Below are 22928 nucleotides of genomic sequence, written 5' to 3'. Positions count from 1 at the left end.
TTAGAAATATCATTGACAAAAATTGGAAGGGTAAAGAAGGAAGTAGACACTAAATTTACTGATTGCCTCATTCCTAATCACTGGATGACAAAGTAATAGAATTATAGGCATATCATAATGTGATATGCATTACATGAAAGTGAAAACAAATAATATTACTAATATAAAGTTGTGCAAGGGAGAGGGAAGATGAATAGGAAGGAAAAAATTTGCAACTTTATTATTTTTTTCTTACTGGGGAACTAATGAAACACACACACACACACACATACACACATACACACACACACCATGAAAGAAAACAAGCCACATATTGAAAGATAAAATGATGATGATGGTGATGATGATGATAATTATGATTGCAGAAAATATAATTCGAAGTAACATAATAAATGTAAGGCTAAACATATCTGTGTTTTGGACAACTGGATTCACTTATTAAGGAAAGTAATTTCAGATTAGATCACAAAACAAAGCCCAATTCTATTCTGAATAGGGCTTAAGTAGACAAAAGTATGTGTGCACTGAACTACTCTAAAGATACCAGTAGTCTTGGGGCGCCTGGGTGGCGCAGTCGGTTAAGCGTCCGACTTCAGCCAGGTCACGATCTCGCGGTCCGCGAGTTCGAGCCCCGCGTCGGGCTCTGGGCTGATGGCTCAGAGCCTGGAGCCTGTTTCCGATTCTGTGTCTCCCTCTCTCTCTGCCCCTCCCCCGTTCATGCTCTGTCTCTCTCTGTCCCAAAAATAAATAAATGTTGAAAAAAAAAATTAAAAAAAAAAAAAAAAAGATACCAGTAGTCTATGCGAATGAAATCCAAGATTGTGTGGTATACAGCCATCATTAATGTAGATGAAGTACATGGTTCTAATACACAGAACACACAGCAAAAGCTGAAAATAAAAGGATGGGCAAAGCTATATTACACAAATGCAAACAAAAAAAGCAAAGGTCATGATCTTAATGTCAGACCAAGTTGAATTCATGACAAAAAGCATTAAAGTGAAGAAAGATGTGTTATGATGCTAAAGTATGCAGTTAAAAATGAAAAGACACATTATAATGCTTGAGCATGCAGTTCAAAATGAAAATAAAATATTGATGAATATCTACCAACCAGACAACAGGGCATCATCATTTCATCATTCGTCAAAACAAGGATAAATAGAAACATAGTAGTAATAGGAGAAAAATTTACTACTGCTTTTCCATAACAGATCAATTAGACAAGCAAAAAGCTCGGTGTATGTGTCTGTATATGTGTGTATATGTGCATGTGTAATAAATAATACAACTATGTAAATTTTGTGATTTATCAATTTATAATTTACAAATTATTTGTAACAGTCCAAAATTAGTGTGTGTGTGTATATATATATATATATATATATATATATATACTAAATAATATAATTAATAGATAAATATCAAATACTGTATCTTTAAAATAGATACTATTCCCTTTTCTCAAATGCCTAAGGAATATTCACCATGAATAAAATAGCAGTAGTTTCCTAAAAGTAGCAATTAAAATCCTAGGGCACTAAAACTAGATCCTAATACCAAAATCAAAAATCCCTACCTACAAATACCTACAAATGGCTCTTGAACATATAATAAAATATTTTTCATTCATAAGAAGTAATTGAAAACTGTATTAGGATCTCCTATTTTAGCTATAAGATTTGCAAAATAAAATTTCAAAATTTGATAACACAGGATTGGTGAAAATGTAGAAAACAAGTATTTTCATGCGTTGATTAAGAGATGGCAAATTGGCACGGTATCCATGAGTAGCTAGCACTTTGACAGTATATAACAATATTGTAATGGTTTAAGAAAAACAAACCAGGGGCACCTGGGTGGCGCAGTCGGTTGAGCGTCCGACTTCGGCCGGGTCACGATCTCGCGGTCCGTGAGTTCGAGCCCCGCGTCGGGCTCTGGGCTGATGGCTCAGAGCCTGGAGCCTGTTTCTGATTCTGTGTCTCCCTCTCTCTCTGACCCTCCCCCGTTCATGCTCTGTCTCTCTCTGTCCCAAAAATAAATAAACGTTGAAAAAAAAATTAAAAAAAAAAAGAAAAGAAAAGAAAAACAAACCAGTCCAGCAAATTCACTTCCAGGAATTTACCTAAGAGGTTTACTTGCATTTATATAAATGAAATATGTGCAAAGATATATATGTGAAACAGAGCAGCTCTGTTTGTGACAGCAAATATTATATAACAACCTAATTTTCCTCTATACAGAACAAGTTAAATAAACTGTACTGCATCCCTAATGGAATATTGTCCAAATCTTAAAAACTAATAAGGAAACCCACGTATTGATGGGAAAAGTCTTCAAGATGCATTTAATGGGGAACAAAAGAAATCCTTAACAGTATAGTACATGACCATCATGTCAAAATATGTGTATGTTTTCCTTACTTAAAGAAAAATACCTCAAAAAAAAAGATGAAGAAATAAGTAGAGAGTTACTCAAAAGAAAAGATGGGAACAGTGCAGATGGTGAATGGGGAAGGGAAGAAGACTTGGCACTGCTCACTTTTTTAAACCTTTGATACTTGCTCCATGCTTATAAAACAGTAGCAGCTTATTAAAGAAACAATTTTTAAACTAAAATAAATATTCTCAGTCTGACTGTTGCAAAGGTGAACTTTCTGAAATGTAATCCAGTTTTGTTACACATTTATAAACTGGAGGGGTGCATGCAGCATACATTTACCTCTTCATGTGCATTCCCTGGCCTTCTGCAATCTAGGTTCCAGTGAAATTGCTCTCTCAAAACTCACTGACGGCCCCAATCCAAAAACCACTTTCCAATCCCACTCTTCGTTGAATTTCCTGCAGTGTTTGATGCGTCCACCTCCTTCATTACTGAAACACAGCATCTTTGTTTACACTTTACCATCTTCTAGAGTCCTCATTCTCAATGTCCTAATGTTCAGGTTTTCCTTCACAGAATTCACTCTCCCTTGGGTCCTGGGAACAGTGGAATAAGAAAGATTTTTTTTTTCAGTTTGTTTTTCCTGGTTGAATGCCCTACTACTCTCAACACTGACTGGAGTCTGTAATAGTAATTGCCTCGGGCTTTTAATGATCAAATAACCTCTTGCCAAAAACTACAGATTATCTTTGGTTGAAAAGGCAGAACATGGGGGTGCCTGGGTGGCTCAGTCGGTTAAGCGTCCAACTTCGGCTCAGGTCATGATCTTGCGGTTTATGAATTCGAGTTCCCCATTGGGCTCTGTGCTGACAGCTCAGAGCCTGGAGCCTGCTTCAGATTCTGTGTCTCCCTCTTTCTCTGTTCCTACCCTGCTCATGCTCTGTCTCTCTTTCTCTCAAGAATAAACATTTTTTTAAAGGTTTTTTTTTTTAAAGAAAAAACAGAAAAGGCAGAACATGGTTGGGAGTTCTATTATTTCATTTCCTTATACTTACTATTCTGTGTTTGCAAGTTGGCACATACAACATTTGGAAAGAATAGAGTTGGGGCTGAGGCTTGGGAAGCAGCAAGGGTGCAGCCTCTGGAACCAGATTACCTGGCTTCAAATTCCAGCTTCATTAGTATGTAATCTTGCGTAAGTGAATCAGGCTTTACTCCACCTGTACACATCTCATTTGCTCTTCTTGGAAAGGGAGGTGTCATAATTGTATCCAATTCATTGGGCTGTTGTGTAGTATTTCTCAGGTAATAGATGTAAATTTCGAACTATTCCTGGCATCCAAGTTCTCACATTTATTGTTAACAATGTTCTACAAAGAATATTCTAGAATACTGAATCCAGAGTCAAAAACCTAAATCCCAATCCATCTCTGCTACTAATTGGATCTGTGTTTTGGATAAATTCTATTTTACCATCTGTAAAATTGGAGGCTGAAATATAATCTCTAAAAATTTTTTGTGTTTCTATAAATACCAGCTGTTTTGAAGAACAATGTCTTAAGCATGTTTACTTCAAAGTCCAATAGCCAAAGTCCTGTTTTGTGTATAAATTGGCAAGTTATTCTAAAGGTCAGAATTAATAGCTTCACAGTATGAACAACATACAGGCTTCTTCTATGAAGACATTTAGTATTTGACTTATTTTTGACACAGTAGTCACAGCAGGACGGTAAAATAATCCTGTTCTTATTTTTATTATTATAATTATTTTTGAGAGAGAGAGCTAGCAGGAAAGGTGCAAGGGGCAGCAGTGGGGGGTGGGGGTGGGGGTGGGGGATGGGGATAGAGGATCCAAAGGAAGCTCTGTGCTGACAGCAGAGAGCTCAGTGCAGGGCTCAAACTCACAAACTGTGAGGTCATGACCTAAGCTGAAGTCAGAGCTCAACTGACTGAGCCACCCAGGCACCCCAAAGAATTCTATTCTTAAGAGATAAAGTGACAGGGTGCATGGATGGCTTGGTTGGTTGAGTGACTGACTCTTGATTTCAGCTCAGGTCATGATCTCCCGGTTTATGGGGTCGAGCCCTGCATGGGGCCCTGCGCTGACAGCGTGGAGCCTGCTTGGGATTCTCTCTCTTCCTTTCTCTCTGCCCCTCCCATACCCGCGCACATACACATGCATCCTCTCTCAGTCTCTCTCGCTCAAAATAAATAAACTTTTAAAAAAGAAATAAAGTGGCTCTGTTGTTAAATATTTATCTAATAAACAGTCTCTTTGAAATTTCTAATACCTGGGAATTAAATCAAAATTGCATAGCTTAGAAATATGACAATCAACGGAAAAGCACTTACATTAGGGGGTGCCCGAGTGGTTCAGTCGGTTCAGCATCTTGCTTTGGGCTCTTGATTTGGGTTCAGTCACGATCCCAGGGTTACGGGATTGAGCCCCTGTTGGGCTCCGTGCTGAGCATGGAGTCTGCTTAAGATTCTCTCTCTCTCTCTCTCTCTCTCTCTCTCTGTCTCCCTCCCTGTGCCCTCTCCCCTGCTCTCTCTCTCTCTCTCTCTAGTAAGAAAATAAATAAGAAAAGCACTTACATTAGAAAACAGGTATTTATTTTGACATCAATAAGTTGTAATTTGACAACTAGACTTAGATTATCTCACCATTATTTTTGAAAACAGGTTATTCCTGAATTCCACATTCTTCTAGTCTTCCTTGGTTAAAACCTTAAAGCTTTATCTTTAACAATTTATTCTTTTTGCCCAATGTAGCCCTGAGCCGTGGCCTCTGTTTTGTTTCACACTTCATTGCCACCGGCTCCAGATCTTTTTCACATCTTGATCTGGCAGCAACAGATTGACTGACTTCAGCTTTTCTGTTTTCAAGCTATCAGGCAGTCTTCTGCCAAATATCTCCTTTAAAGCACTTTCTCCGAATATTTCTATCTCATGAAATCACATTGGTTCATGTCACCCTGTTAGTCAAGTCTAAATTTCTCTGCCAGAGTTTCAAAGCTCTTCAGACTTAGGCCTTCTTAGCTGATCTAACTAGCCTCTTTCCTTATCACTCTTCTCCCCCTCCCCCCAACCCCCTCTCACCATATATTTCAGTGTCCCCATAGTGTCTGTACACAGCCTCTCTTTCCTGATTTTACGCAAGAATCACCTCCTCTTACTGAATAGCTCTTTCTTATCTTCTCTACCCACTCAACCCACTCATCCATTCATTCTCTCCACCCTTTATGACATGTGAACTCATAGTTTTGCATATTTACATATTACCAATATTTACAAATATATTTACATATATTTTGAAGCTTTACATATTGATACCTTTCTATGCACTTACTATCAATAACATAGTTTCATGACTCTCAGATTATTTCAGTTTCATGCATTGTAATAAATTTAAATGGGCATCATCATGTAGTAGCAAATCTAATGACTTAATTTAAAAATCATTTCTGCTATTGATCAGCTGTGTTTCCTTTGGCAAATCATTCTCTGAGTCTCACAAAGTTGTTTTAAATATTAAACAAATAAGGTAGAAAGTAGTTTTGTAAGCTCTAAATGCAATGCCAGTATTATTGTTGTTAATATGTCATTTCTGTATAGAAAAACACATCCTTTACAGGGTTAGATAAAGGAGAGGCCTATTAGAAGGTATCAAATAAGTATGTGGAATATACCTCAAGAAGCCACACAGCAAAGTTTACATTAAAAAAAAAGAAGAAAGAAATTAGAATTCAGTGTAAAGCCATTGGAATTAAAATAGTTCAGTCCTAAGTATTGAATTGGAAGGCAACTCTCATGCTACGGAATTCTCACATAAAAATGATGAGACATCATTTATTCAAGTGCTTCCCAAAGAAACATTAGTATCAACTGACTGCACCCATGGCAAGTTATAGGAGACCTTCCCTAATTGCACTGAATTGTCATTGATGAAAGATCTATTTCTATGAAAGGGAGAACCCAATTAGGGCCCCTTTGCAGAATAATTCAGAGTCTATATATTTTTCCCTGTAACCGTTCTGTGTGGTATCCACAGACAACCACAATGAAAGTCCTGGGGACTTGACCTACTGGGAAAGGAAGTTGAATGGGAAATACTTTAAAATCAGGAAATGTTAATGAGCTGAGAACATGTGTCATATTCTAGCTGAGATGAACATTATATGAAAATAATTAAAATGGCAAATTACAATTTGGTTGCCAAACTATTATACAAAAATCTAAGATTATAGGACCAAAATGCAGAATATGAGGTACTTTCAAAGACTATTTACTTGTTGAAGTGTCTTTTTAAAGAAATGGATAAATTCTAAGGATTCTTGAATATTTTCCTCTAAATTTTCCACATTGTATAAGTATATCTATAGAAAGCTAACACTTTTGGTAAGTATGCTGGAGATAGCTAACTATCCATCAAAACTGGTGCTTCCCATAGTTTTGAGTTGTGGGAAAACAGTTGCCCAGACAAAAATTACATTCCTAAGCTTCCCTTCCATTTAAGTAGGGCTGTGTGACCAGTTATTCCTAATGGATTGTGAACAGAAGTGATCAATTTCTGGCCAAGATTTTGATGAGGTTGGTGTGTCTTCTCTTGTCCCACCTGTTAAGAGACACTAAGGGAATGGTGCAGGTGCCAGATGGAAGGATCCACGTACCTAAATCTCAAGATGAACAAAAACCACCTAATTGCCAACTAGGAGCCCTGGAATTGGCCTGGAATGTGAGTGAAAAATAAATCTGTATTGTGGTAAATCTCTGAAATCTGGGGTTAACAGATAAACATAATGTAAACTAACAAATTAAACATAACTATGCAGTGAATAGCCTAAGAAAGTAGGTAAACAGTAATATATTGGGAATCAGTGTAGCAAGATTTCTAAATATGTCTCAACCACTGGTAAGAGATTCCTTGCCACGTAGTATTCCATTGTGTATATAAACCACAATTTCTTTATCCATTCATCAGTTGATGGACATTTAGGCTCTTTCCATAATTTGGCTATTGTTGAGAGTGCTGCTATAAACATTGGGATACAAGTGCCCCTATGCATCAGTACTCCTGTATCCCTTGGGTAAATTCCTAGCAGTGCTATTGCTGGGTCATAGGGTAGGTCTATTTTTAATTTTCTGAGGAAACTCCACACTGCTTTCCAGAGCGACTGCACCAATTTGCATTCCCACCAACAGTGCAAGAGGGTTCCCATTTCTCCACATCCTCTTCAGCATCTATAGCCTCCTGATTTGTTCATTTTGGCCACTCTGACTGGCGTGAGGTGATATCTGAGTGTGGTTTTGATTTGTATTTCCCTGATAAGGAGCGACGTTGAACATCTTTTCATGTGCCTGTTGGCCATCCAGATGTCTTCTTTAGAGAAGTGTCTATTCATGTTTTCTGCCCATTTCTTCACTGGGTTGTTTTTTGGGTGTGGTTTATATACACAATGGAGTACTACGTGGCAATGAGAAAAAATGAAATATATGGCCTTTTGTAGCAATGTGGATGGAACTGGAGAGTGTGATGCTAAGTGAAATAAGCCATACAGAGAAAGACAGATACCATATGGTTTCACTCTTATGTGGATCCTGAGAAACTTAACAGAAACCCATGGGGGAGGGGAAGGAAAAAAAAAAAAAAGAGGTTAGAGTGGGAGAGAGCCAAAGCATAAGAGACTGTTTAAAACTGAGAACAAACTGAGGGTTGATGGGGGGTGGGAGGGAGGGGAGGGTGGGTGATGGGTATTGAGGAGGGCACATTTTGGGATGAGCACTGGGTGTTGTATGGAAACCAATTTGACAATAAATTTCATATATTAATAAATAAATAAATAAATAAATAAATAAATAAATAAATAAAGAGATTCCTTTAATACATTTATGGAAATTGCCCCAAACACAAACACTCTGAAAAGGAAGTATAGGTAACATTTCATTGCTATCTTTCCTATATCTGTTCCCCTTCCTGATAACGGTTCCTTATCTTCTCCTCCACCCATCCACCCCTTCATCCAAATTCTAAGCACTCTTTATTCCTCACATTAAGTCTTACCGTCTGAGTGAAGCCCTGCACATCTACTGATATTCTGGTCTCTCTTTGTTTGCTATGCATTATCAAAAGTTTCATGCCTTTCTAATTATTTCAGGCTCATGCAGGGTAGAGGTTTTAGTGAAGTTACACATTATTCTAACAGAAATTAAGGGAAAATGTGTTAAACCACTGAAAAGTAAAGTACACAAAGTGTAGATAAAAAAAAAATCACAAGTGCTTTAAATTTTTCATAGAATCTCATTATCGAGCCATTAGTTTTTTAATAAAATGAGGGGAAATTTCCTTATTTTGGTCCACTTTGGAAGATTTATTTGGAATTATTTTTGATGCATGGCTAATTATTTTGAGAAACTATCCTATTCCATTCATTAATGTTTAGAAAGCCAGTTAGCAAAATATAAGAAAAAGAGAGTGCAATGAGGCAAAGAGGGAGGAAAGGGGGGAAGGAGGAAGGAAGGGAAAAGTGAGAGAAGGAAGGGAGAAACAAAGGGATAAAGAGAGAAAAGAAAGGAGGGAGGGAGGAAGAAAAAAGAGAAATTAGATACTTAAAAAATCTAAATTCAGAGTTGCTTTATTTTTTCAGTAGTATGAGATAGATTACTTAACCAAATTGTTATTTAATTCAGTAAAACTGGCTTAAAGAAAGATGAGGGCATACCTTAAGGACATGTCTTAATTACAACCCCTGGATATCCTGGCCATTGAAGATAGTAGCTTTTTTTGCTAAATAAACCACGATTAGTGCTACATTTCCTTACCAGGGAGAAGTTTGTCACAGTTCAGCCAAACAAAAAAAGTGGAGAGCAAAGAACTAAGCAATGAAAAATAAAGGAGCCAAATACTTGAGTAGGTATCATTGCAATTGGAACTCTGACCCCTCAAAATTAGTGTTCGGTATGTATAATGCCCATAGTAGGATTGGGGTTGTGGTGATCTGAGGTTGCTGAAAGAGGAACCAGAGTGTTAGAAACTCAGAAATGTTCTACTTAAACCTTAAGTCCCAGTGAGTGCTAAGAGTGAGCTTGATGACTTCAAAGAAGCTATCAATGAGAAAATAGGCAAGCAACCTCCAGCAAGGAGGGCTTTGAATAGGGAGGTCAGAATTGCACCTTTTAAAATTTGGGCCCTTAGATAACTTGAGTATTAGAGTGGATCCCGAAAGATAGATACCAAATTTACCAGGAAATATTTTTTTTTGTAAATGACAACGATTATTTTCAAAATTATGGGTTATAATAGATATATATTGTGTACTTTCTCAACCCAGATAATTCATTTAATTAACAAGAATAGTACACATTGATTTAATGTAATTCAATATCACTCTAATGTTATTAGGTATAGCCAAAAATACTTTACTTACTCAAATATAGGAGATGGAATTGGAATTCTTAAGTTATTTTGTCACAAGCTTCTAGGCTTTGAATGTAAATTGTTAACATTAACAGTATAATTAAGAAATATTTTTGAAGTTGATGTAACACACTTCACATTTACTTCTGATGTGAAAGGTAAAGACTTTTGAGCAAAACCATGCTTATTTCACCCAAGAACAAGCCTCTTGTAGCACTATATATATATGTGTGTGTGTGTGTGTGTGTGTGTATGTGTGTGTGTGTGTATATATATATATATGTATACATATATATGTATATATATGTGTATATATATGTATATATGTATATATATATGTATATATATGTATATATACATATATGTGTGTGTGTGTATGTGTATATATATATATATATCATACCTACTTGCCCCAATCTCCAGCTAAAAGACTTCCATGTGTGCCAGATAGTGGTCACCCTATTTTGATTAACGATTTTGATATTTTATATTTGTAAGCATGACATTTGTAAGTATTTTGATATTTGTAAGCATGACATTTCAATGCAGTTGAAAACATAAATTAGAAATATGACCGATAGTGAAATACAAATTTAGCAGGGGCTTGAAAAGATTGACATTCGACTAGCTGTACTTTCAGTGTATAAGAATGATAATAAAGCCTGTATAAGGCTTTGTGGTTTGTAAAATATATTCTCATATTGTATTCTTTTCTACGTGATTGTGGGAAATGTGCTCCTATCCCACTCTGTTTTACCCACTAATGTGTCAGCTTTTGAGGAGTGGCCTGTTTCAAAATTAATCATCGTAACTCTGAATGTTACCCAGGGGATCTGCTCTTCTTCTGACCTTTCTTAACAGGTTACAAATAATCTACACCATTTACAGTTATCTCTCAGTATGTCCCTGCCATGTTACTTTTACTATTTTATTTATTTATTTATTTATTTATTTATTTATTTGAGAAAAAGAAAGAGTGAGAGCAGAGGAGAGGAGCAGAGGGAGAGCAAGAGAAAATCTTAAGCAGGCTCCATGCTTAGCACCCAACGCAGGGTTCAATCCCATGACTCTGGGATCATGACCTGGGCCGGATGCTCAACCAACCGAGCCAGCCAGGCTCACCCAGGCGGCCTATCCCGCAGATGTAGTTATAGCATCCGCCTCAGCTGACCCACAGCTATTGTTTGGGATCCTGCCATTCACTTGCTGCACACATTAGCTGGGCAAGGCATAGGAAGCCTTGCTGGTTGTGGTAAAGTACTCCGTTGGTAGCGATAATCTCTGGCTTCCGAGCTAATTTTAACTATGGCTGAGCAAGAATGAAATTATGTTGGTAGTGTAATATGCAATGGGAGACATGAATCTGGTGGGACGCTATTCTGCTCAAAATACCTTTCAACGTTTCAAAAAACGTTTTAAAGTTTCCTCGGAAGCACACTAGGAGGTTGAAATCTGGATTTAAGACACGTGTAGAACACAGGTTATGAAACATTTAGAGCCAGTGCTTAGCGAAGAATTGACTCAAGGTAAATTAACATTTTTTTAAAGAAATACTTAAAGGAGGAAAGTATAAATGATGTATCTGCTAATAAGGCAGTGAGGGAAACATGTTCACTTAGTAAGGACTGGATAATCAGGGACGCAAGCTTGTGAGTTTTCTTTATTTCTCTTTGCGATCTGTGTAGGAGAGATCAAGGCTGTGCAAACAACTTAAAAGAAATTATATTTCTTCGATATCTAATTAAGACTGGAGAGTGGATAGTCAATATATTCTAACTAATTAGTCTGAATTGGAGCAGGCTAAAAGTGATAAACTGAGAGCTGGCCAGGAAGCTCTGAGTTTCCAACACAAATTCTAGAAACGTTGAACGTGTCAGAGGAGCTTGTAAAACTACAGATTCCTAAGCCCCACCCCAGACCCTGATGCAGAAATTTTGGGGTAAAAACTTTGAATCTGAAAATTTGATTTGGATACAGATGCTCCATGGAACACACTTTTAAAAAACACTGCTAAATAGTATGGCACTTTTATCATTTCCTGTTAAAACAAGAAAGGGAGCTGGTTTGGAGAATAAAATGAATGAAAATGATCATGAAATGTGAAATGTAGCATTGCTTTATTTGCCAGAATTGCCAAAGTTCTACAAGCAAAGCAGCTGTGCTTTGAGTATTTATAAGCAGATTTTTGCATATGTTGTACAGCACATATATTCCCGTTTCTTTAATAGCCAACTTGAGTGTTGGAATCATTGAGACAATTTCTGTATGTACATATATGACATGTGCATGGCTATAGTGTTGAGTGTGGCCTCTGATGACAGACCTTCTGGGTTCAGGTCCTGGCTCCATCATGTAATGGATGTGTGAATTTGGGCAAGTTTCTTAACTTCATTGTATCTCAGATGTGTTCTCTGTAAAATGAGAATGATGATAATATTTACATCATGGAGATTATTGAATAGTGAATTATATAATACATATAAAACTCCTAGAAAAGTTTCTGGAATATCATAAGCCCTCAACCACTTACTTACTATAGTCATTGCCTAATCGAGATCTGCTGAAATAAATTGAACTGATGGTTTACAATGACAGATTTGGGGTGAAGTAAGGCAGTTACTACTCAGCCTAAAATGTGAACCCGTAAGGAGAGTGAAGGAGACACAATAATAATAATATTAGAATTAAGGCTGTACTCTGATCCTAAGTGTCATCTGTCTCCCAAGTTGTTTATTGGTTTATTTTCTCTTAGAGTTAAGTTTTTTTATTTTTATTTCTTAAATTTTTTAAACTTTAAAAAAAATTATTTTGGGAGAGAGAAAGCACAAGCAGGGGAGGAGCAGAGAGGGAGAGAGGGAAAGAGAGAATCCCAAGCAGGCTCCGTGCCGTCAGCATAACACAAGCCTCAATCCCATGAACTGTGAGATCATGACCTGAGTCAAAATCAAGAGTTGGATGCTTAATCCGCTGAGCCACCCAGGCAATCCCTAGGGTTAGGGTTTTGTTTTGTTTTGTTTTGTTTTGCTTTTTATTCTTAATTATTTATTTTTAAGGGAAAAAAGAATTGACTAGAAATCATTTAGAGATACTGAAATAGACCTCTAATTTGGCCCCCTTTTTCTTTTCTCTGGAATCCATGCTTCTCCTATTTCCTATTCTTCTCCCCAGTGAGAGCCATGGAGAGTCTGGAGCAGAAGACCCCTCAGCCATGAATCCAGGATTCAGAGAGAGGTGGTGGGTTGAAACTCAAGAAGTGGAACCAGAATTTCTTTCTTTTTCCTTTTTTTTTCCCCTCTCATAAATGTTTTTTTTTTTTTAATTTTTTTTTTCAACGTTTATTTATTTATTTTTTGGGACAGAGAGAGACAGAGCATGAACGGGGGAGGGGCAGAGAGAGAGGGAGACACAGAATCGGAAACAGGCTCCAGGCTCTGAGCCATCAGCCCAGAGCCCGACGCGGGGCTCGAACTCACGGACCGCGAGATCGTGACCTGGCTGAAGTCGGACACTTAACCGACTGCGCCGCCCAAGCGCCCCATAAATGTTTGTTTTTGAGAGAGAGAGAGAGATTGAGAGAGAGAGAAGAAAGACAAGAGGACAGAGGATCCAAAGCCAGCTCCATGCAGCCCGATGTAGGGCTCAAGCTTACAAACTGTGAGGTCATGACCTGAGCCAAATTTTGATGTTTAACCAACTGAGCCACCCAGGTTCCCAAACCAGGCTTTCTTTTAACAACATAAGGCAGTGGGAAGACCAAAAACAAAGACTTGCAGAAGTCATCTTTAGAAAATGGGATTCCAGATCTGTCAGAGGAAACTAATTGCAAGCCCTGTTGTATGAGGCATCAGTAGCTGTTACTTCCTACCTGAATCAAAATTAGCTCAGGAACCAGAATTGGATAGAGCCTTCTTCAGTGGACCTTTCAAACAATGGGTGGGTCCAAATAACTATGTTGAATGGAATAGGATAAAAGATTATTTCTGCAGTGCCACACTGCTGTGCCACGTTGTGATTTCGGTGATAACAAATCAACCATGCCAAGTAGAATGGCAAACAATTCTGGGGAGGATATTGCCAGCAAAGGACAGCAGGTGTAGAGATAAGGCCTCAGCAGTGACAGGGTAACGTGCACCTTGACATGTGTTTTATGCCATGTGACTGTGAACAATCTTAAAAACTGCTTTTATTTGCTTAATAGAATAATGTTTAACTGTTTCTAGAAAAAAGAATTGTTGAATGAGGTTTGAAAAAAAGATATACATTGTATACAGTATTTATTAGGAAGGAGATAAAAAAAATCAGATTGATGCCCCAAAAGACTTCTTATTTTAAGTATTCTGGTTTAGGTGTCCAGTTTCATTTTAGCTTTGTGTCAGTTAAGCATTGAAGCCCTTTTCTTAGAGTATAATCATTCTGCATACAAAGAAAATGGGAATTATATTACTAATGGGGAATAACTCTAGACGGACATCTTAGATGGTGAAGAGATCTTTCCTCGCTTTCTTGATTTCTTTCTCAAATTTCAGTATTTCTCTAAAAACTTTTCTTTTACATGAACTGAGCACCTAGGAAAGAATTTTGACTATAACAATTCAAGGAGAGCACTAAACTTTATGATATATTACTGCAGGGCTTGTCTGTTGTCAAGAAGCAAGAATGGTTGGTATTAATGGGAGCATGACGGTTCTGAAAGAAGACCAGCTCATGGCACTATGAATCATAGGGCTTTAAAACATTTATAAATGAATGAAAAGGCTCCGGGCTGACATGAATTATGAGTCTCATTATGGCACTGTAATATCTCCAGCAATGCCTCAGACGGGCATGACACCTCCCAAGAAAAGTGGTGAGACTTCCATTACATTATTTTTCTACTGGTAATTGGCTGTGGTCAAGGTGGGATATGATCTGTATCCCTGGAGTATACATGGCAACATATCTCTGCATATAAATGTTTCCATCAGTCAAGATCCTGCAAGACTCCTCTCTTCAAAGTGCCAAGCATTACTTTTGACCTTCAAGAAGTAATAGCGGGCCCTAGCATGAGGACAGAATTTCTAACCTTTCCATTTCTTTAAACAGCATTCAGGTAGGCTGTAATGGTCCTGTTACTTTCCACATGCTGACACAAACTTAGTGAAATATTAACAAAGATACTTCCCCCCAAAATACATTATTTAATTACTTACAAGGGTTATGAAAGGGAAAAAATTAGGGTGAGCTGTTTATTAGTGCAAATATAAATGCTCTTAGAAATAGTACATCCTTGATTTTTACTATCTCAATAGAACCCAGGCTAATATAACTTCACTAACTGTGAACTGAGCAACTGGGGAGAAGTCTGCCTGAGATAACTAGAGCCTGCGTTATCAATCATCCCAAGAAATATTTGCATTATTTTCAAGTACATAGGCTTATCAAAGCATGGACTTAACCGATGACAAGCCTCTTTGTTTTCAGTTTTCTGTTACATTTTTTATGCATGCGATTATTTCTGATACCTGAGTGAATTTGTTAGCTTAAGGAGGCAACCATTCTATCTGGAATTTCAGTTACACTGTCAATGCGTTAAGAGTCTCTACACACGCATTATCTATCTACCTCTCACCTATTTTGATAATGACAGATTAGAATTATTGTGTTCCAGTGTGTGGCAGGGCACTGCTATCTGGCTGTTAAACTTCTTTTTCTTTCTAAAGACAAGAGGTACAGTTTAGAAACTAACCTTCCCTGACATGGGGTCGTGTTGCCAATTTCTGGTCCATGAATGAGTGGGGTGATATTTGCCATTTCTAGGCTATAAGAACATCCTGGGTGAGGGGCCCTTGGGTGGCTCAGTTGGTTAAGTGTCTGACTCTTGATTTCAGCTCAAGTCATAATCTCATGGTTTGTGGGTTAGAGCCCCATGTCAGGCTCTGTGCCAACAGCATGAAGGCTGCTTGGGATTCTCTCTCTCTTCCCCTCCCCTGCTGGCTCTCTCTCTCTCAAAATAAGTAAATAAACATTTTTTTAAAAAAGAGAACATCCTGGGTGATACTTTTCGCTCACTCTCTTGTCTTACCACCTGAACAGGATCTGGTAGAGGACTCTGAGGCCCTAAGAAATGAGGAAACTACCAGATTAAAAAGATTAAATGTGCTTGAATAATGACACAACTCCTTGCTGACCCAGATCTGATACAACATAAGTGACAAACATTGGTTATATTAAATCACTGAGATTTAGGACGTATTCGCTACAGTTGTTAGTCTGCCCTCAAAGATTAATAATTAATATAGTTTCTTTAAAATGTGCAAAAAATGAAATTAAAATACCTATTTAAGTCCTACAGCAATATTGAAGATATATTTTCCTTCTTTGGCCATGTGTTAAAAGAATGTCTTCTCAGAGATCTGTGGATTCTATTTATTAGAAAATTGTGCTATTAGAAAGATAAATTGTTGGACTAAATTAAGAAATTCCTAGAAGAAAGCATATCCAGGAACATGGTCTCGGCAGATTCTAGGGGCACAAGGCCAATCACTATTTGGATCCTACCCTCCCTCACTGTATTTATTTCTGGATCCTGGTTTTCTGCTGCTGTCCCAGCTTCTTGGTCTTCCAATCGCATTACTGTTCCTACATATCAATAGTCACACCATCAGAGAAGCCTTGCTCTCCTTTTTCCGTTCCCTTTCTATTGCAACTAGAAAAGGAGTTTGGCTCATTTGCTCAATGACAGCTGCAATTATTGTGTGGGCCTTTGCATGTTCATTTGGATTTGTTACACTAACCAGACTAACTTACAGTTTGCAGACTATGAAAGGCTTTTTTGGTGATGATTAACACCTACACTTTCTTTTCTCTGTGTGACATCTGAGTATAGATCCAAGTCATTGTAGTAATTACAAAAGAAGTTAAAGAGAAGGGCAAAATAACATTTTTACTTTAAAACAGATGTAGAATATAAAGCTCAATGGGTATCTTGAAATCATAAGATATGAATATATAAAGCACATACACATATAGTTAAGAAATTCATCTATATATTTCCAATGATTTCACAAAATAAAGTAAGCTCATTTTCTTAAATCCTAGTTTCCTACACTTTAGGAAGAACTCTACTTGTTTTCCAGGAAGCTCCACATCCCCCTAAAATTCATGTTGAAGTCTTAACCAGCAGTACCTTACAATGTGAGCTTATTTGTACATAGGGTCGTTGCAGATCAAAGTGGTTGAAATGAAGTCATACTGCAGTAGGACGGGCTCGTATTCTAATACAACTGGTGTCGTAATAAAAAGGGAAAATTTGGAGACAGACACACGCACATACACACAGAAAAACAGCTACGTGAACCTGAGGGCAGAGGTCAGCCAAGGGACATCAAAGATTGCCAGAAACCCATCAAAAGCTAGGGTAGAGATGTAGAGATGTTGATTCTCTCACAAGCCATCTGAGAGAATCAACCTTGCAGTAGTATCAGTAGACAGTGGAACAGGAGGTCTCTTGTTCATATCCCCTGCCAGCAACAATAATTTGGCAACTGTCCATGGACAAAAGTGCCTTTGTGGGAGCTTGGAGATCCAGGTAAGAGACTGTGAAACCCTAGTGGAGCCAAACCAAAGAGGGCTGTTTTGAGATGGCAGGCCCATGCCCAGGTGACAGGCCAACCCAGAGTTCCAGCAACAGACCTGGAAACAGCCCTTGTTGACATCGGTGCTGCCATCAGCACCACCCACCAGGGACTCAGCAGGAGTGTGCCTGCCTCTGCTCTGTGTAATGGGCCAGCCAACCTCAGCCCTGGCTGGGGACCCTGAATTGGCCTGTGTCCTGGCTCCAGCCCCTCTCAGCCACAGATCAGGAATACTCCTGTCTAGCTAGGGGATACACATCCTTCTGATTACCCAGTGGTAGACCCACTGACCTCAGTCCAACAGTACAGATGGAAGTGGCCCTGACATTGGCCTCGATAGTCTGGGAGCAGTCACATCTGCCCAGGGACTGCTTCCAGCTTGTGGCAGCTCCTCACATTCCTTGGCTTGTAGCAGCATAACTCTGATCTCTACCTCTGTCTTCACCCATGGTCTTCCTCCTTGTGTCTCAAATCCCCATCTCCTTTTCTCTTTTAAGGACACTAGTCATTGGATTTAGGGCCCATGTTAAATCCTGGATAATCTTGTCTCTAGATTCTTAACAAATCACCTCCAGCAAGACCCTATTTCCAAATAAGGTCACATTCACAGGGAATGGGGATTAGGATTTGGACATATCTTTTGGGAGGTCACTGTTAAACCCACTACATCTTCAAATAGGAGATGAAAAGTGGTGAGCCATAAACCTTGGATACTTGTAGAGTGCTGGAAATATGTAGTGTAACTGCTAAACAAGGACTTTTGAAATAGAAGATAATTTCTGGAATACTGCAAGGGAAATTCTAATAATAGTCTAGAACTAAAAATACTAGTCTATCTCAGCAACACTTGGGAGGAGAGGGGAGGGGGGAGTTGAAGGAAATGAAAGTGTTTCAAACTGCTTACTGCTTGGAGGGAGGATAAAAACAGTGGAAAAGAAGAACATCTCACTGGAAAAGCAGTTGGAGGCTGGTTTTCTTGTATCAGAGAACTAAGTGCTAACCTATGAGATCCAGAAAAGGGAAGGGAATTTTCTAGGCTTTAATAACAGAGAAAGAGGAATAAGTAGTGATTCAATCAACCTTCCCTACAAAAGGAAAAAATAAAACAGGAAAGCTACACTCCAAAACAAATAATAACATAATAAAAACAGAAGAAATAAAGTATATTAAGTAAATCATTAAAAAGACACTTTTACCAAAGTTATTGCATAAATCTAATACATGTACAATTCAATTTTGAACAAGAATTTTTAAAAATATTGAATTAAAATAATCTTAGAGTTCATATGAAAAAACAAATGTCCAGAAAATCTAGACAAATACAGAAACTAAGAAAGGGAAAAAGGGAGAAAGGCACTCAACTACTCAACTGAATTGAGTTGACAGGAAGGAGTGAAGGCCTTACACTGCAATCAAATAAGTGAAAAGCTGTTGTTGGAAAAAAAATAAATCAGAAGAACAATATTGGAAAGCCAGATATAAATCCCAGAATATATGAGAAGTTAACATGCATGCAACAAAGTTGGTGCTTCAGTTTAGGTGAGAAAGGTGTTTTATTTATTAAATGAATGCATATAAGTGCCTACTATTTAAAAGAAAATATAGTGGAACTTCTATCATATAATATATGCATAAATAAATCCCAGATTTAAAAATATAGGGATAAGAGACACTTTATTAATCAAAACTATAGAACCCAAGTTACGATGGACATATTTGATTATGTAATTTTTAACTATGTGGAAACAGTCCTAAAAACAAAGGCAGTGGACAAATGATAGGGAAAATTATTTCCAGGATAGAGGAATTATAAAGGGTAATGCCAGACAGAATATAAATAGAACTATACATTGGCCAGAAAAGCAAACAACTCAATAGAAAAATAGAAAAAGGATATAAATAACCAATTCCAGTGCTGGTGGGGATGAGATGAAAAAATTACTCTCCTATATTCTCATGTATAGTGGCAAAAATGAGAATTGTTATAACATCTGTGGATATCGACCTGGTACTATTTACTAGATAATTCCACATAGCTGCTGCACTCTTGGAAATCTATCCCATTCAATAAAAACTGTTACGTTAAGTACTATGGACGGAATTATGTGCCCCCAAAATTCATATTTTGGAGTCCTAAGAACTCAGTGTGATGGTATTTGGAAATGGAACCTTTGAGAGGTAATTAGAGTTAAGGCTTGTTAAAACCAATTGCTGGTCCTCATCCCCAGAATTTCTGAATCAGTAGATCTTGGTAGAGACCTAAAATTCCATGTCTAACCTGTTTCTAGGATACTGCTGACGTGGATGGTTCAAGGTTGACACTCTGAGTACCACTGCCGTAAAGTAATAAAAGTGAACATCTGCAGGTGGAAACAGTAATAATGATTCTCACAAACTAATGAATAGGAGATACAAGACACACCCCTAAGCTGCATACATTATGAAGCAATTAATATATTCAAATATGCATAACTATACTATATTTAGGAATGTAATCATAAGTGCCAAAACCTCTTTAAAAAGCATACAAATGATTATTACAAAAGTTAGGATAGCGGTGCCTGAGTGGCTCAATGGGTTAAGTGTCCCAACTTTGGCTCAGGTCATGATCTCATGGTTCACTCGTGGGTTCGAGCTTTGTTGGTCTCTGTGCCAACGGCTCAGAGCCTGGAGCCTAGTTTGGATTCTGTGTCTTCCTCTCTCTCTGCCCCTCTCCCACTTGCGCTCTGTCTCTCTGTCTCTCAAAAATAAAAAAAGTTAACTTTTTTTTTTTAAACTTAGGATAATGGTTATCTCAGGATAGAAAAAGACATACTGGGATTGCTTAGTTCTGAAAGCATCTTTGATCTTTATGTGGATAATTTTTACATTGGTTTTGACTTTATTATTATTATTTTATTCAAATTATTTTTATTCTATATGTTTCATATAGTTTTGTTTTTATATCTTGTAATAATTTAAAATACAAACGAATAATATCATATATGTCTCTATATCTATATCTGTATCTACATCCATATCCATATCCGTATCTGTAGGCCTATATGTGGTTGTATGAGCAAGGACCGAAGCATATAAAGGTACAGATGCCACACGATTAATACTGACTTTTACAATAGATGGGAATAGGAAGGAGAAGAAGAAATAATTATTTTTGCCTCAAACGTGATTTATTGTATTGTTTACTTTGTTGCAACAAACACTTGCTTTTTAATTTTGAAAATATATCAAGTAAGGAACAAGTCAAGAAAATGGGAAAATTTGCTAGTAAGTTAACCTGTCAGGCACTCTCTGGTTTATTCTCTTGATTCTCTTCTTTTGTTGTGCAAGTTGTGTAGTGTATTTTAAAAATTAAATTAACCTCTGCTGTTATTCTTTGTTTCCTTTTTCTTTCTTTCTTTTTTCCTAGAGATATAATTATGACTGGAATCAGTAAAATAAAAAAATATGTGTGTATATATATATATATATATATATAGTCCAAGTACTCACTTCTGCTTAACAGTAACAGCTTCATAAATTCAGCACATATTTTGAGCAGAACCATGAGCTAGTCCCTCTGCTGAGATCTGGAACACAAGTGGGCAAAAAAGAGCAGGGTCCTGACCCTCAGAGCATGAGCAGATCAGTGGGGGAGACAGGCTTTAATCAAATGGCCACCCAAATAAAGGTAGAATTATGACGTCTAAAATTGCACCACATTTGACTGTGAATAACCTGGAACCTGGCCAGGCATGCTGGGAAAGCACTTTATAAGAAAAGTTCTCCAATAATTTTCACACAAACCCTGTGAAGTGGAGACAGTTATATCCCTTTTGCTGAGACCTAGAGACATTAAAAACCTTACCCAAATCTGTGTAGCTAATAAGTGGTTGCAAGGATCCAGAGTTTCATCTGACTCCGGCCCTTTTGCTATCATCTATGGTAGGTACCAACACAAATGTTTATGTTTTACCCAACACTCAATCCATTCAGGTAGTAAGAATCATAGAACTATGGTTAGCAAATAAGTCTATATTTTCCTAAATAAGCACTTCCTGCTCAGTTTTCTTGTAGCTTCTAGCCTTTTTGGCTCCTTCTTCAAATGGTGGTCAGAGTTGAGTTACCTATGCAGGGTGAAGATCAAACTGTACCTTGACTTGGGCCCTTATAAACTAAAATGAGCAAATAAAATTAGATGGACATAATTATGGAACAAGTAATCAATAAATGTTCATTTTCCTTTCTGTCCTCTTCTGTAAACCACTATTTCCTAGAAAATAAAAACAAAGTTCTTTGGATTGATATTTAAGGTCTTTAGATGCTTTGAACCCAACATACCTTTCTTTTTTTTTAATGTTTTTACTTATTTTTGAGGGGGGGGAGCGGGAGAGAAAGAGAGGGAGACAGAATTTGAAGCACCAACCTACCTTTCTTTGTTGTTTTTGTTTTAATATTCAATGTTGCCCTCTCAACCAGATTATAAGTGGTATCCATTCATTCCACAAGCCTCCCTAGAACATCTGTCCCATGCCAAGTACTATATTAGATGTTCAATATAAAAGTATATATAAAACAGAGTCCTTGAGTTTTAGAAAATCTCAGTCTAGAGAAGGAAAATTCAGATCTATAATTATTTCAAGGCATTATGTGTGCTGTTCTTGAATTATTTAACCATCATAGATCATATCTTTTTTTAAAAATTTCATAAATGTTTATTGTTGAGAGAGAGGGAGGAAGGGAGAGAGAGAGAGGAGGCATAGAGAGAGAGAGAGAATCCCAAACTGCCAGTGCAGAGCCTGATGCGGGGCTCGATCTCACAAACTGTGAGATCATGACCTGAGCCGAAATCAAGAGTTGGATGCTTAACCGACTGAGCTACCCAGATGCCCCAGAGGTCATATCTTTTTGACATGGGTATATCATTCAAACTAATGTACTGATAGGCACATAGTACTTCTTGATATCAAGATAACTTTGAATTCGTGAATAATTCTTAAATTATTACTAATTTAAAGGCTTAATGAAGATAAAATATTTATAGCTATATAAAAGTATCCTATTACCTAAAGACATTTTACTTGATTTACATGGTAGCATAAAAGTCACTGAATTGAGAAAGCAGAGACACTCTTAATGCCAGATGGAGTAACAAAAGTTACATGAATACCTTTGAAAAAATAATCTTGAGTAGACTGTTATGGGATTAGTACATATTGTAAGTAGGTTTTAACTTTCCGTATTGACTAAACTTTCTACTAAATTGTAGCCACTTTTACAGTAGAATAATACTAAGTAGGAAAATAACCTGTTGAATTTTTTTTTTTAGTTCTGCTCTATACATGGTGGGTGTAACAGTAAGTGTTGGTTAATGACAATGGTGGATATTTGACTTACAGATTTCTAGCAGTGGTGGGGAACAGATTTGGAATTTTCATAAAGATTCTAAGGTAACACCTTTCAATTATAAGAATGGCACTGGGCCCCTGAGTGATACACACTTTAAAAATATTTATTGTACTCTTAAGATACTTACTGTC

General features: G+C 37.4%; 2 long non-coding RNA genes across 2 annotated transcripts in view; one reads left to right on the top strand and one right to left on the bottom strand.

The window, feature by feature from the left end:
- The window catches only part of LOC123606772, a 238143-nt gene that overhangs the window by 131559 nt on the left and 83656 nt on the right, over window positions 1–22928 (top strand). The window lies entirely within an intron of this gene.
- On the bottom strand, window positions 11897–21011 carry LOC123606773. Its single transcript, XR_006716495.1, has 2 exons — window positions 20902–21011; window positions 11897–12207 (listed from the first exon to the last, which is right to left on the bottom strand). It is a non-coding gene; the product is annotated as an uncharacterized LOC123606773 (long non-coding RNA).

Source organism: Leopardus geoffroyi, chromosome A2, assembly GCF_018350155.1.
Source record: "Leopardus geoffroyi isolate Oge1 chromosome A2, O.geoffroyi_Oge1_pat1.0, whole genome shotgun sequence".
Classification (NCBI taxonomy): Eukaryota; Metazoa; Chordata; class Mammalia; order Carnivora; family Felidae; genus Leopardus; species Leopardus geoffroyi.
This window is presented reverse-complemented; position numbering and strand designations above follow the sequence as displayed.